Source organism: Dama dama, chromosome 9 (genome assembly GCF_033118175.1).
Source record: "Dama dama isolate Ldn47 chromosome 9, ASM3311817v1, whole genome shotgun sequence".
Taxonomy (NCBI): domain Eukaryota; kingdom Metazoa; phylum Chordata; class Mammalia; order Artiodactyla; family Cervidae; genus Dama; species Dama dama.
The window spans coordinates 37,145,079-37,159,905 of record NC_083689.1 but is presented as its reverse complement, the minus strand read 5'-3'; the positions used below and the strand labels follow the sequence as shown (position 1 = coordinate 37,159,905).

General features: G+C 42.9%; 1 protein-coding gene across 4 annotated transcripts in view; it reads left to right on the top strand.

Moving 5' to 3' along the window:
• Nucleotides 1–14,827, top strand: part of TNFAIP8 (TNF alpha induced protein 8) — a 139,917-nt gene that overhangs the window by 75,047 nt on the left and 50,043 nt on the right. Inside the window, exon 3 of one of the 4 annotated variants that reach the window (XM_061150935.1) lies at nucleotides 9,968–10,037. The exons of the other annotated variants lie outside the window; for them this stretch is intronic. The gene's annotated coding sequence lies outside the window, so the exon portion shown is untranslated. The remainder of the gene's footprint in view (nucleotides 1–9,967; nucleotides 10,038–14,827) is intronic. 4 annotated transcript variants of the gene reach the window in all.

The following is a 14,827-nucleotide window of genomic DNA, read 5'->3' as shown; positions in this document are numbered from 1 at the left end:
TCCCTGAAACAGCATGCTGCTCCACAAGGATGGAGGGATGGAAGTAACGGCGAGTCAGCCACAGTGTCTCCTACACGGGCTTCCTTTCACTGTGTTTTTTCTTTATTCCCCGTTGCTTCTTATTTGGTGACTGACTATGGTCTAATACAGCAAGTGGAGCCCTGTGTATTGGCTTACCAACCTCTTCCCCCAATGACAAATGAGATATATGCCCTCAGGGAGAACAAGGATGCAGACAGACTCCATGAACCGTAACAGCTCTGCCCGTCCGAGAGGGAAGATCTCACCACTAGACCTGAGCAGTGAGAATAAGAACAGAGAAAACTAATTACAGGCAACCCTTCAATCTATAGTAATTACAGGCCCCCACAGGACACTGGAGTCCAATATAAATTTTTTTTAAATCAGTGTAATACACTTTTGTGCATCATGTACACGCCAATGAAAATGTTTCATGGAATGACCCTCAAAGTTACTTGCTGTTGTTACCATCTTTTAAAAAGCTGCTTGATATTTCATGATGGATATTTTGTTCATCTGTTCCTCCTTAGGCATATTCTCTTGCCACCATAAACCATGTGTCAATACATGTGTTTGAATAAATACATTAATACTTTAAAAAAAGCAGTGTAATAAATCCATCTATTCCTGTAAAGAATACCCTACACTTTTCAAATAGGAGCTTAATTGTCATATTTGATTATTTTATCTATTTTAATTAATATTGCTGGACTCTGGATAATGTAAAGACTTTGAAGCTACACTCAAGTAAACAAAACAGGACAATTGGTTATAAGGAGTTTCATTTAGTTTACTCTAGATGAGAGCTCCAGGAGAATGGCTGTCTAGGGCAGGTTATGGGGCTGGGGCAATGTTCAGAGGGCTCTTGAGAGAGTGAAAGTCATGGGGATATATAGAAAACACCACTTTTGTGATGAGTAAGTTGGAATAAAAGAGATACCAGCTTGTCTTTGTAGATGAGCTCTGTGGCTAGGGTATAGCATTCCAGTCCCCAACCAGCCAGTATTCCCTGCCATATCCCCAAGGGATTCTATGTACCGAGGGCCTATCAAAGCAGGGGAACCCCTTTATTACCAGAGAGCTTTGACCCAAACCCTAGTGATGACCTCCAACTAGGCTGCCCACATGGGTCACCAAAATCGAGTCCAGGAACCCTGGGCTGGGCTGCAGAAGGACACGGAGGCTGCCTCGAGGGGCTGGTCACAGAGAGGACACCCCCACGGTGGAGGTCTCAGAGTTCTGCGTTCTAGTCCTTTTTAAGATGCTTGTGTGATGAGCCTTTGGACTAGTCCTATCAACTTACTGGACCTAATTTCTCATTTGTGAAGAAGTTGGAGGAATGAGGAGATTGAGAGGCCCTCAAAGGCTTCTTTGAGCACTAGCTTTCTGATTCTTGGATTCTATGCCTGGGAAGTGCCGTGTGGAACTGAGGTGAGTTTAGGGATGAGGACCTAACTCCTCTTTGCCTGCACTTGCAGACAGACAAGGGATGGCAGAGTTTCTGTATTACTTGTGATAAATGTCTTAAATAGCCACCAAGTGGCTCGACTGGCTGAGCGCCGGGTGTGAATTGCTCCAAATTGAGTGTTGTTCGTTGGATCCTACAGATGCTGCGGTATAGCCACAGCTCACTGAATAGTGTGATTGTTTCCTGTGCCAAGCCAGGCTTGTGTTTTGGCTGCCAGGCTTGTGTTCTGGGACATCCAGATGTCAGGGATCTTGTGGGAGCAGTAAGAACAGATGGTGACTGGTGGCAGATGCTTCTGTTCTAAAGTGGTTTCAAAGCCATGGGCCCGTGGCTTATCCTAGGATGAGTGAATCCCACTGGTGTTCCAGTCTCCTGTTTTGTTAAGAGTCTGATTGCAAGGGGTGCTGCACACTTTTGTGGTTTATTGATTTTTAGTGATCCTGTTACTCAATAACCCCTGCATGCTCTGCTCTGAAATGTTAAGCCCTGAGCCCTGCCTTAGTAGGACAGGTAGTTTGTTTTTAACATCAGTCTGTATAAACCAGTGGTCCCAAACTCAAATGTCTACAAGAACTAAGCAAGAAATATAAACGTGTAAGTGGTTCTTTATGTGGTCTTCCCAGGCATTAGTGCTAAATGCAGGAGACTATGAGACACAGATTCGATCCCTGGGTGGGGAAGATCTCCTGGAGAAGGACATGGCAAGCCACTCCAGTATTCTTGCCTGGAGAATCCCACGGACAGAGGATCCTGGTGGGCTATAGTCCATGGGGTCTCACAGTGTCGGACATGACTAAAGCGACTTAGTACGCATACACTTAGCTGGTAAAGAATCCACCTGCCGTGTGGGAGACCTGAGTTTGATCCCTGGGTTAGGAAGATCCCCTGGAGAAGGGAAAGGCTATCCAGTCCAGCATTCCAGCCTGGAGAATTCCATGGACTATATGGGGTTGCAAAGAGTCAAGCACTACTGAGCTACTTTCACTTTCACACACGCACACACCGTGCTTTATATGAACAGTTGGAAATCTTGAGGCCTGTGGCAGACTTGCAGAGAACAGTTCTTACCTAAAGACATTAAAGTTCAGATAAAAAACTTACGTGACCCAAGAAAACTGTGAGTTGGATTCAGTCCTAAGGCTACCAGTTTGTGATTCTTGGGCTATAGGCCACCTAGCTTCCACTGTCATTGATAGGTTTGCTGAGCTTCAGAGGGGCCAGATTTTCTTGATGTGAGCCTTGTGTATTTTTGTTTTTGTAGTAGACTTTACCTTTTTACCTTAAATTAGAAAACTGTCATTGGAGTAAAGTGGGCCACCATGATTTTTACCCGCAAATTGCATATACTCCAAAAGAAACCATGTCCTCAATAAAAAGAATTTCTTTCGCTCAATAGCCTTGGGAGACTGAATCAATTTAGAGAAGCAGAGGTGGAAATCTCAGTCAAAACAATTCTGAATATTTTACCTCATTAGAAGAATTTGTATCACTAAAGGCATTTGAAAGTCATACACCTGTCTGGCAAGTTGTCTGCTGGGTTTTACTCCTCTTTGCCTTTTTCTGGTATGAGGCAGGCAGGAGGTTAGTGAGCTGGGTGGAGTTGGGGGTGGGATCAGCTTACATTCACTCTTTTCCCAACGCTCCAAGCCTCCCCACACTCTTAATTTCTGCATTCCTGCTACCACCTGGGATGCCCTGTGAAGGAACAAAGAAATTGGTGAATTCATTTACTTTTTTTTTTTTGGCCACACCATGCAGCATGCAGAACTTCCCTGACCAGGGATCAAAGCCATGCCTCCTGCAGTGGAAGCACGGAGTATTAACCACTGGACCACCAGGAAAGTCCTTCATTTACTTTTAGATATTGGTCATCCACAGGGCTCTCCTCTAAGGGATGTTTGTATTTTTAAAAGAACTTGAATGGTAGGACACAAAACAGGGCAAAGTTTAGTGCAAAGTACCGCCTCTCTAATGAGAGTGTTTCCTGTAATGCTAAGAACATAATTTGGGGCTTGGGAGCCTCCCAGGCGCCTTAGAGGTAACATTTTATGTTGCCCTGCTTCAGGTAAGACCTGCTGGGCTAGCATCAGCCACTGAGCCTGGAGAGGGGGGTTTGACTTTATTCTTTTTTATCTGAATAATTGAAACTTGTGTGAGAGTCCATGCACATTATTGCAGATGTGTTTTTGTAAGAGATCGATGGCACGCTGCTTCCCTGTGTCTGGTGTTGGCCATAGCGGGAGACTATGTGACTTTAAATATTTCTTCAGCAAAACCACTGAAATCAAGTTGTGCTAAAACTGTGTTCTTCTGATAGTGTTTTCTCCTCAGAGTACTCTCTCAACTTACTCTTTTCAGTGGGATTCCATAAGTGAATAGTCCACCAATCCTTTCTCTACTAACCTACATGTGTGCATGCATGCTAAGTCACTTCAGTTGTGTCTGACTCTTTGTGACCCTGTGGACTTTAGCCCACCAGTCTCCTCTGTCCATGGGATTCTCCAGGCAAGAATACTGGAGTAAGTTGCCATGCCCTCCTCCAGGGGATCTTCCCGACCCAGGGATCAAACCTGCATCTCTTATGTCTGCTACATTGACAGGTGGGTTCTTTACCACTAGCACCACCTGGGAAGCCTCTCTCCTACCTTAACACCAGTTTATTCTGTAAGTCCTTGCAATTTGGCTTTTATCTCTAGTTCTGTTACTAAATAGTCTTTCTCAAAGATCCCAGTGGCCAAATGATTATCATATCCATTGGTCTTCTCTTTAACCTTCCTTTCTGACCCTTTGTTCTTGCCTCTGTAGGCCATTACACATGCTGTTAGCTCTACCTGGGGCTCTTCCTCCTTCTCTCTCTTAACCTCCTTTTCTTTGGCTATTTCTTTGACCTTCAGATCTTAGTTTAGAAATCTCTTCTCTCAGGAAGCCTTCCTTAATGACTCCCTCCTCCAGGTCCAATTTAGGTATTTGTCCTTTGAGTCTTCATAGCACCCATACTTTTGTGCTATTCACTTGTCCTACTGTATTTTAATTAGTGTCCTCCCCTCTGTACTCCCCTCCCCACTGTACTGTGGGCTTTGCCTTATATCTAAACATGGTAGGTGCTCAATAAATATTTGCAGCATGAAGAACTACAGAAATGAAGATGACGTCTGAACAGCAAAGACTTCAGCTTCCTCTAGAATAGATGATGAGCCCCTGATTTTCTTTATCACCCTTTGGTTCTTCCTATGTCCCTGGACCTCCAATTAGAAGATGTTGAGGAGTTGTTAGATGCTGTCAATAAAATGTGGCATCTGACCCTAAAGAAGAAGAGAGGTGTCAGGAAATCCTTACCATTCCCATTTAACCACTCATGACCAGGCAGCAACTCTCTGTGTTGCTTATAATGAACAAGTCATGGCCACCTGTTGTTGAAACCAGTGAAAAGAATGAGTTTTAAGGATTCTGATCACCAGCAGAATGGGAAACACGTTTTTCAGGAAACCAGGCAAGTCGGTTGTGATGATTTTATCATCAGCATGAAGGAAGAACTTAATGTCTGATTGGCAACAGTAGAGAAACACAGACTAAGAGAGGAACTGATAAGTATTATGTAGATAGTATTGTACTTTCCAGGTTATTTAAAAAATTTTCAAGATCATTTTAACTGTTTGCAATTTCATCTTACTGATTTTAGAACCCAGTGTCCCTCCTCTCACCTCTGAAAACATTATTCTCCTATGTTCAGAATGTCACATCTGTGTGTAGGTCTGTGTGTTGGGACAGGCTTTGTAGAGCAATTAAAAAGAATGTGAAATCTTGATCACATGTTTCTTTTTGTCTCTTGAAATTGGGTAAGAATTGTTGACCAGGTGTAAAGACAATGAAAAAAAGACAGATTTATGAGGGAAGGTTTAGTGAGAAAATGTAGGCTCTTGTCTGTATTATGGAAGAGTGTGATTAACACTAGTTGATTTTTTAGGGAAAAAAAAAGTATGTCCCATACCCTTTGTTCCATGAAGAGGAGAGATCCTATGCAATCTGTTGTAGAAATTTTGTCCTCAAAGGCTCTGAGGTCTGAAGGAGCAGCAGCACTCCTGAAGAGCCTTGGTCATCTGGGAGACTGGTCTGATAGAAGAACGCATCCCCACTTCGGTTGTCCTTCTCGGACCTCAGACTCAGATGTGTGAGTGGACGCACTCACTCAGATGTGTGAGTGGACGCATCCCCACTATCACACCTGTTCCACCTCTGGACTTCTCCTTTGCTGTTCACGTCTGGCTCCTTCTTCCTCCAAGTCAGGCAGGCTCTGAACCTCTGAATCGTCTCTGCTGTCTGATCTCTCTACATCTTTCTTCTTTGGGGGCATGTGGCCTATTTGCCTTGAATTATAATGATTTGTGCTCTGCTCATTCAGACATATCCTAGGATGGAGAAAAATAGCCTGGGATGAGGTAAGAGGACCCTCTTTCCAGTCTCAGTTCACATTCAGTCCCAGCTAAGTGACCTAGGGCCAGCTGCTTCCTTTCTCTAGGATCTGTGTCCTCATGGTTGGATAGCATCACTGACTCAATGGACATAAACTTGGGCAGACTCTGGGAGATGGTGAAGGACAGGGAAGCCTGGCATGCTGCAGTCCGTGGGGTCGCAAAGAGTCAGACATGACTTGGCAACTGAACAACAACAACGACAACAACATCTTCATCAGAAGATTCCTTCCTTACAGGATTATTATGAGGATCAACAATGATGTATGCAGAAGCACTTCAAGAGCTAGAAAATTTCACCCTACTGAGATGCAGTAAGAGCAGAGATATGCTCTGTCATGAGCATGGCGTAATACCTAGCACATTGTAGGTGCTTAATAAACTACACTTATTAGCTAATGATATTAAAACATAAGCTTCATTTAAACACATAAATTGCTTGGTACTAAACTGCATTGCTGGTTCTGAATTTGGGTCTATGGCCAAGGAGGATATACTCTCCTTCCTCTGGTCCAGGTAACAGGGTATTTGGAACCACCAAGGTGCTGCCCTTTCATTCATGGGCACGTTTGATCCATTGAGAAAACAGGTGACAAAATTAATTACATATTGTGCAACCATGGATCCCAAATTGGCCTTAGAAAGTGTAACATGTTGTAAATGCAAACAGCCTCTGAGGGAAAGCTTGTTCCTAAGAGGCTTGCTTAATAGAATGTTGATTGCCTGCGAGGAGTTCATGCCTCGAGTAAAAGAGGTGTCTGGAATTTCCATCTGGCTTTATTAGTATATATATTCAGGTGGCCCAGTGCTGGATGTTAGTTCTTAAAGAAAACAGTGTTCCCACTCTGAAGAAGGTAAGGCTGCTGCTCTTTGCAAGTGGGCAGCTTCTGCCTGTACTTTGCTGGCCCTGGAAATTCCATCACCTGAAGTGGAATTTTGTTCAATCCATCTTATTCATGGCTCAAGGACAACTGTGGTGGGTTTGACAGGGGGCTAGTGAGGTTGCCTCTGTAAAGATAAGAACGATCCATTAGTTGAAGCCGACAGTCTAGTGGCTTCTTCTGGGGCCGTTTGCATTTGCTCAGCACTCTCTGTTTATGAGAATGTTAAGAGGAAGCACATCCATTCTGTGCACGTTGTAAACCAGAAGGCTTGCAGATGTCAGAATTATTTTCTTCTTGGCTCCTTATCTGGTAGAGTTTTGGATTGTTGCAGATTTTCAGCCTCAGTTCTCCAGATGCAATGCAAATTTTCTTGTTTTCTGTCTTTGAAGATAACATATTTATGTATACAGTTCCTTGTAATGTACTTTTAAGATAAGGAGAAATTAGGGTTATTCCTATATGTTGTCATAATTCAATATTATGAAATGATAGTTTTATTAATTATATAGTGCATTCATAGAATCCAACATATTCTACTCTCTAGAAAGGAAAAAAAAAAGCCCACAAGATACAATCTTCTGTTCCAAATAGCTTACACATCTGCCTCAGAGACAACTAACATTGACTTTGTGTTAGAAGTTCACAGTGAAAGTTAAATTCACTGTGGGCTCCTACTGAAGCTTTATGAAGGGATTGAGACCTGAGCTAGGCTTTGGGGTTTAAAAAAAAAAAAAAAGTTTAACAGAGCAGAAAAAGTAGACCTGCAGCCTTGTTCCCACAGCATGGCTGCACATGATGTCACAATGTGTCCTAAGGTTTGCTTCCAGTAATTTCCAGCTAATGAAAACAAGCGTCAGAGTTTCTGAATGATTACTTACTTTTCCAATCATTCATATCTGTTTGTGTTTAGGGGCGGTGATCAGGATTTTGCCACTAGTAGTGTCATTTCCATTCATTTGCATCGCCCGTGCTTTTTGTGAGAGAGAGGTCAGTGTTCCAGCTGTATCCTGGGGTACCTGGCTCACAGCCTGCTTAGCTCAGCTGCCTTCATGGGGCAGGGACTGTGGCAGGTACGAATTATTCTATTTCTAGCCTCAGTGGGCATTTGAATTTTCAACCCATGGTCTCATTTAAGGGAGACCAGCTTGAGTCTGTTAGATAATACTAATTCGAGATGACAGACTAACAGCTGTGGGAACAGAGCAGGGAAAGGCCTCTCCAGGAAACGTTTAGATGGTGGGGACGTAGTGAAATGAGAAATAAGAGAACAGTAAAAAAGAAGAAAGAAGGAAAGAAGAGGGACTTCCACGGAGGTCCAGTGGTTAAGAATCCACCTGCCAATGTTAAGCTCTCACATGCCACGGGGCAGCAAAGCCCACGGTCCACAGCTCCTGAGCCTATGTGCTCTAGGGCCCGGGCTCTGCAGCCGGAGAGGCTACTGCAATGCGAAGTCCAGGCACTAGAGCTAGAGTGCTGTCCACTCGCCACAACTAGAGAAAGCCTGCGTGCTGCAAGGAAGACCCAGCACAGCCAAAAATAAACAAATAAATACTTTTTTAAAAAAGAAAGAAGGGGCCACAATGCAGCATAAGTCACTGATAGTCATGTTTCTAGCTTCCATTGTCTAAGTAAGAACAAATGCAATATTCTGAAGAAGACCAAGATGTTGGGGGTAGGGAAGGGATCTGTCTGTGCCTTCAAGTGTAAGGATTCTCCCTAGATGAGTATCCTTCCAAGGTGAGCCTAAGGAACCTTCCAGGCAGACAGTTGTTGAGGGCAACTAGAAACACATAGGTGGGAGCAAAGGTTCCCAACAACTTCACTTGTGGAACCCACAGTGCCTCAGGGATGTTTTCTTGTCATTCCCGGGACACAAGAGGTACCTAACAGTTTCACTTGTGACGTGTTGGGTCCCAATAACTTAATAAGTATTCATGTACTAATAACTTTGCAAGCATGTGAAAATATACATAAATTGAAATGTTCAAAAATAATATTTTTATTTCATTCTTTACCAGTTAGTTGCTGATGGAATGGGTGCATCTGTTGGGCCTTGCATGTTTCAGTCAGGATCCAATCAGGAGATAAACCACATGATAATTTGAGTAGGAACGAGTAATATAAAGAAATGCTAGCTAGTGAAACAGTATGGCAGCTCCTAAAAACTTAAAAGTAGAATTACCATCTTCTTCTTGTTTATTTGGTAAGTCGTGTCTTGACTGTTTGTGATGCTATGGACTGTAGCCTGCCAGGCCCCTCTGTCCATGGGATTTCCCAGGCAAGAATACTGCAGTGGGTTGCCATTTCCTTCTCCAGGGTATCTTCCCGACCCAGGAATCGAACCTGCATCTCCTGTTTGGCAGGCGGATTCTTTACTACTGAGCTGTCGTTATGACCAAACAATTCCACTTCTGGATGTGCCCCCAGAAGGAGGGAAAGCAGGGACTTGAGCATGCATTTGTATACCAGTGTTTTTAGCAGCATTATTCACAATAACCAAAAGGTAGAAGCAATCCAAGTGTCCATTGATGGTTGAAGGGAAAAAAACAAATCATGGTATATACACACAATGGAGTATCATTCAGTTTTAAAAACAAAGGAAATTCTGACACTTGCTCCAACATGGATGAATCTTGAGGATATTAACTAAGTGAAATAAACCAGTCACAAAAAAGACAAACACTGTGTAATTCCATGCATATGAAGTACCTAGAGTAGTCAGATTCAGAAAGAAAACATAGGATGATGATTGCCAAGAGCTGAGAAGAGGGGAGAATGGGGAGTTAGTGTTTAATGAGCACAGAGTTTCCATTTTCAAGATGAAAAGCATTCTGGAGATGGATGGTGGTGAGACTGGAACAACAATGTATGTGTTCTTAATCCTACTGAACTGTATAGCTAAAAAGTGATCAAGATGGTGGTATTTTTATATGATGTGCATTTTACCACAATTGAAAATAGTAATAAGAAAGAAAAAAAATGTTAAATAAATATTAATTTTGCTGAGGGCTGGCTGTTAGGAAGAGAACTCTAAAGAATAGGGAATAACAAATATAAAAAGCAGCCCCTTCCCGTGGGCCTGAAACAGGGCACCTAACCCAAACTTTCTCTCTCTTCTACTCTAGACCTTGTTGGAGAAAAGGTGGCTGGCTTTGGCTCCTTGAGTGGCAGAGAAGTCACAGCAGTGCTGTGCAGGTAGAAACTTGCTGGAAATCCGTCCTCTAGGATGCTGAGGAAATCTGCTCATGGGGAGGTTTTTCACTAAAGGTGCTCTGCCACAAAGCCTCCTAAGGGGGATGCCAGCAGAAGCTGCTGGGGGCTGGTTGTTGCTGACCACCACGTACAGCAGGAGCCAGTTGTTGAAGAAGGGGCCTGCCTTACAGGAGCTGGGGGCTGGAGAAGTCATGCATGCTTGTGGCAGCTCGCAGCCAGAGCTCACCAGAACCCGGAACAAAAGCTCTTCTTCCTGTAATGTGTCTCCATGGCACTCCAGTGACAAAGCTTAGGATAGCACCAGCTGGCAAAATAAAAAATATCTAAAGTCTCTTCTTTATTTTTTCAGAGCAGGGAAGGTGGCTCAGTGGTAAAGTATCCACCTGCCAATCGAGGAGATACAGGAGACGCAGGTTCAATCCCAGGGTCAGGAAGATCCCCTGATGGAGGAAATGGCAGCCCACTCCAGTACTCTTACCTGAAGAATCCCATGGACAGAGGAGCCTGGTGGGCTACAATCCAGGGGATCGCAAACAGTCAGACAGGACTGAGCATGCACACATGAATGAAAGGTGAATTAGAGCTGTGAGACAATAAATTGATAACTGGCCACCTCATAACTTCTTAAACCTTGAAATCAAATTGGATCCACCACCCTCATTTCTTCTTTCATGTTACGCTTCACATAATATTTGCTTTTTAGTATAGCAGCTGCCAACAACCTAGCTTTGCAAAGAAATGACATCAAAAGACATGTATCACAGTCTAATATTACGCAATGAACTGGCTTGAACTAGTAGCTTACGCAGTGTCTGAGAGACATTGAATAATGCTACATCTTCCTCAAACATTTAAAGCATCCTGTAACACCCCTGTGAATTTGTGTAGTGCTCTCAGACACCATGGCACAATCTGAAGATCTCAGGGCTAAAAATGTGAGACTCTTTCACCAACTCAGACCACATCGCTCTCATAGATGAGAATCTAAGGTACTGATTTGCTTAAGAGTACAGAAGAGTCATGTGTCATGTAAAAGTTGTGCAGGGTCAGTATTACTTCAGAAGATCTTCTAGGAAGTTACCAGATTGGAGAATAACATACTGTCTTCCAGTAAGTATAGGACTTACTGTAAGTGTTTCCTCTAGCATTGGAGCAGGTTCCTGTTTCTTTAGGACTGGATGAGATAGTTGCCTTGTCTTCAGAGGCACTTTGACATGAAAAAATCCATAGCTTTAGCTACAGCATTCATCATCAATATGTAGAAGATGCTCACAGTGTAAGAGGCAATGCAGAGACAGGGCTCGGGGAGGGAACAGCAAAGTCCTAGCTCTATCCCACGCTTACTCTGCAGCATAAAATCACTTACTGGTGACTGATGCACCATTTAGGTTGTTACTTCCTCTCTTTGTCTGTCTGTTTTGGGCTGATGGTACATAGTTGAAATTGAGAAAGTTGAATGCCATTCAAGAGGACTTTGCTGAATTCAATAGTAAAAATTCTATTGAGATAGTTATGTATGTATGTATGTGAGTGAAAGTCACTCAGTCCTGTCTGACTCTTTGTGACCCCATGGACTATAGAGTCTGTGGAATTCTCCAGGCCAGAGTACTGGAGTGGGTAGCCTTTCCCTCCTCCAGGGGATCTTCCCAACCAAAGGATCAAACCTAGGTCGCCCATGTTGCAGGTAGATTCTTTACCAGCTGAGCCATAAGGGAAGAAATGTTAAAAAGTTAGTGTTTTTTGTTTTTTTTTTAAAGCTTTTGGCTTCTTGATAGCTCAGATGGTAAAGAGTCTGCCTGCAATGCAGGAGACCTGAGTTCGATCCCTGGGTCAGAAAGATCCCCTGGAGAAGGGAATGTCTACCCACTCCAGTATTCTTGCCTGGAGAATCCCATGGACGGAGGAGCCTGGCAGGCTAATAGTCCATGGGGTTGCAAAGAATCAGACACGACTAAGGAACTTGACACTTTCACTTTTCTGTTTCTACTAGAAAATAAAGAAAAGTGAAAGTGAAGTCGCTCAGATCTTTCTGACCCAGGGATTGAACCTGGGTCTCCCGCATTATAGGCAGACGCTTTACCATCTGAGCCACCAGGGAAGTCCTAGAAAATGGATGGACTTAATAAGACTTTTTTTAGGTAGGCAGGCAGGCATACTGTTCATGTTACTGGTTTCCCAGAAGATATATTCATTTTGATGATGTTTAACAATTTTGTGAATCATAATTGATACATGTTTCTGTATAACTCTTCTTTAAAGAGAAGCTGAATAACTTAAGTTTTGTAAGCTGACGCATTCAAAAGGACAAACTTCTAATCCATGCCTTTCAGTGCTACCTGCAAAACAGCCTTCCCTTTCCCCCTGAAACACTGTTTGGATAAGTTCTGTTTTGGTTCACGTTTTTACCTCCTGATGAGTTTGCCGGCTGAGTTTTAACCTTGGCTGCTTTCAGCGGGCAAGCCTGTCTAGCCCTGTAGCTTCATCTCCTGGTGTTTTCTGTCTCTTAAGCAGTGATGAGTTGGCACAAATATTAACTTGACAGAGATTCTACCCATGTCAGAAACTCACTGTTAAAATCCAAATATGACAACTTGGAGTAGATTAGACTTTCAAACAGATAGCGGAACAGGAGTCTGTGGTCCAGATTCCACATATGAGCACTACTTCTGTTTTCTTGTGGATTTCAAATGTTGTTCAGAAACCCGAATAGAGTTCATAACTCCTCTGATGGGATCAAGCAGGGCCATTACCCTCCTTGTCTTAGCCGCCTTTTCTACCTCCTTGGAGTAGAGTGGACACACGGGAGAGAAAGAAGTTGTCACTGCTGCTGCCTTAAGCAAAGCTGCTTACTTCTGAATTCTTCATGATAATCAATAGCAGATGTGTGGCCAGCCCTGGAAAGTTGCATAACTGTCTCACGTTGCATTCAACTGCAATCGCTAGCCAACATGAGGGGGTCTCCATTAGGCAGCTGAAAAAGAAAATTTTTGTTTATCTTATCATAAAATTATTTCCTTGCTGTAAGTGGTAAAAGCAGTGGTTAGGGTGGAAGTAATTTGAATATCACTGCCCTTAAACATGAATTTCAGTTCGTGATAAGGAGGAACTTTCTAATGACTAGAGAGGAAGTGGGGCTTTGTTAAGGCAGCGAGTCTCTGTTAATAGAAGTAATCAAGGAGAGTCTGGATGAAGGCTTGCTGCCTGTGATGTATCTAGGAGATGGCTTCACAGCCAGTAGAGGATTAGAATAAGTGACCTGTAAGTTTACTTCCAAGTCTGCAGTTCTGTGACTATGATCATTGACCACTTTTTCCTCCTGTTCCTTTTCTGAAGGTAAGTCAGGGATGTATAGACCAGTTGTGGCACCACCTTTTGGGTCCAGTCTCAGCCCTGCCTCTCTTCTTCCTGGTGTAGCCCCTCTCAGGTTATCCCTGGTTGACCCCATTAATCAAGGTACATGAGGGTTGGGCCTTCTATTTTCACATCCCAATGCTGGACCACACACATGAAATTGCCCACACCTATGTGGAACTTCTGTACAGTCAGTATTTAGGGCTTCCAAATGGATGCTCCACCACCTAAAATAATCTGGCCTTATTCATGAAAGTGATTAGGGGGATTTCATAATTTTCAGTGCTTCATCACATTCATGACTCATTTTTATATTTACTACTTTGTGGAATAAGTGGCATTATTCCCATTTTACAGATGGGCAAACAGAAGCTCAGAGAGGTTAATGGCTTGCAAATTTTAGAAGAAAAGTGATAGAAGAATGAATAGAAAAATAAAATCCTATTGTCAATGAGACAGTGCTTACTGGGTTTATGGTAATCAGGCCCAAGTCTCCCAAACTGAGTCTGGCTTTCTTTGCCCTGATTCTGGCAGCCTTACATCCAAGGAGGTTTAGTTGGGGTCTTGACTGAACTTTTAATTTAAAAAAAAAGGATTTGTAGTTTCATGTAGCTGAATAAATAGACGCTATTAAACTTATGGCTTATTTAAAGCATTGAATATCAGGAATGGGATAGTTTTGATTTGAGGCTGTGATCTAAGCCTGTGAACAGAACCATCTGAGCATTCCATCCTAGAATCATGACCAATTCAAACTCTTTGGGACTCTCCCAGTACAGCAAACTTTGAATTATTCCTCTGCAAAATAAAGATCTCGAATTTTACACAAGTAGTTTAATAGAGTGAGAAAGTCTGGATATAGAAGACTGGAGGCCTGGTCTGCATTTATTGTAGTCTCAAGAACATTATTACTTAGTTTTGTGACCTTGAGCAAATTGTATAACCTCCCTTTCTTTAATTACATGTCTGTAAAATGAGTATGATGATCTAAGGGAGCTAACTGGGAAGTCTGCGTAAAGCCTATGTAAATGCAAGGCATCCTAGCTAAGTATTACAAAAGAAAGATCCAAAGTCATAAATTCTTCAGGTAATATTTTCAGACCTGATTTTGAGTGTGTATGTGTTTCATCATCTTCTAAAAGTTTTTACTTTTCCTCCTAAGAAAGATTTCTTAGGAGAAAAAGAAGCAAACAATGAGAGCCTAGGAAACAAGTGCCTCCCAGATGTACTGTTTTCTCCTTATGTATGCTCACCCCAGATGTCAGCACTTCTCATTTCCTCAGAATTATCCACTCACACCCAGAGCAGTAGTGAGCCTGGAGGATTTACGGAAAAAGCCATAGGGAAGACTGAAGAGAGGGTTTACCCAGAACAAACTTCCGACTCCCAGGCACGGCCCCTGGGAGGCAGCTTTCCCCATC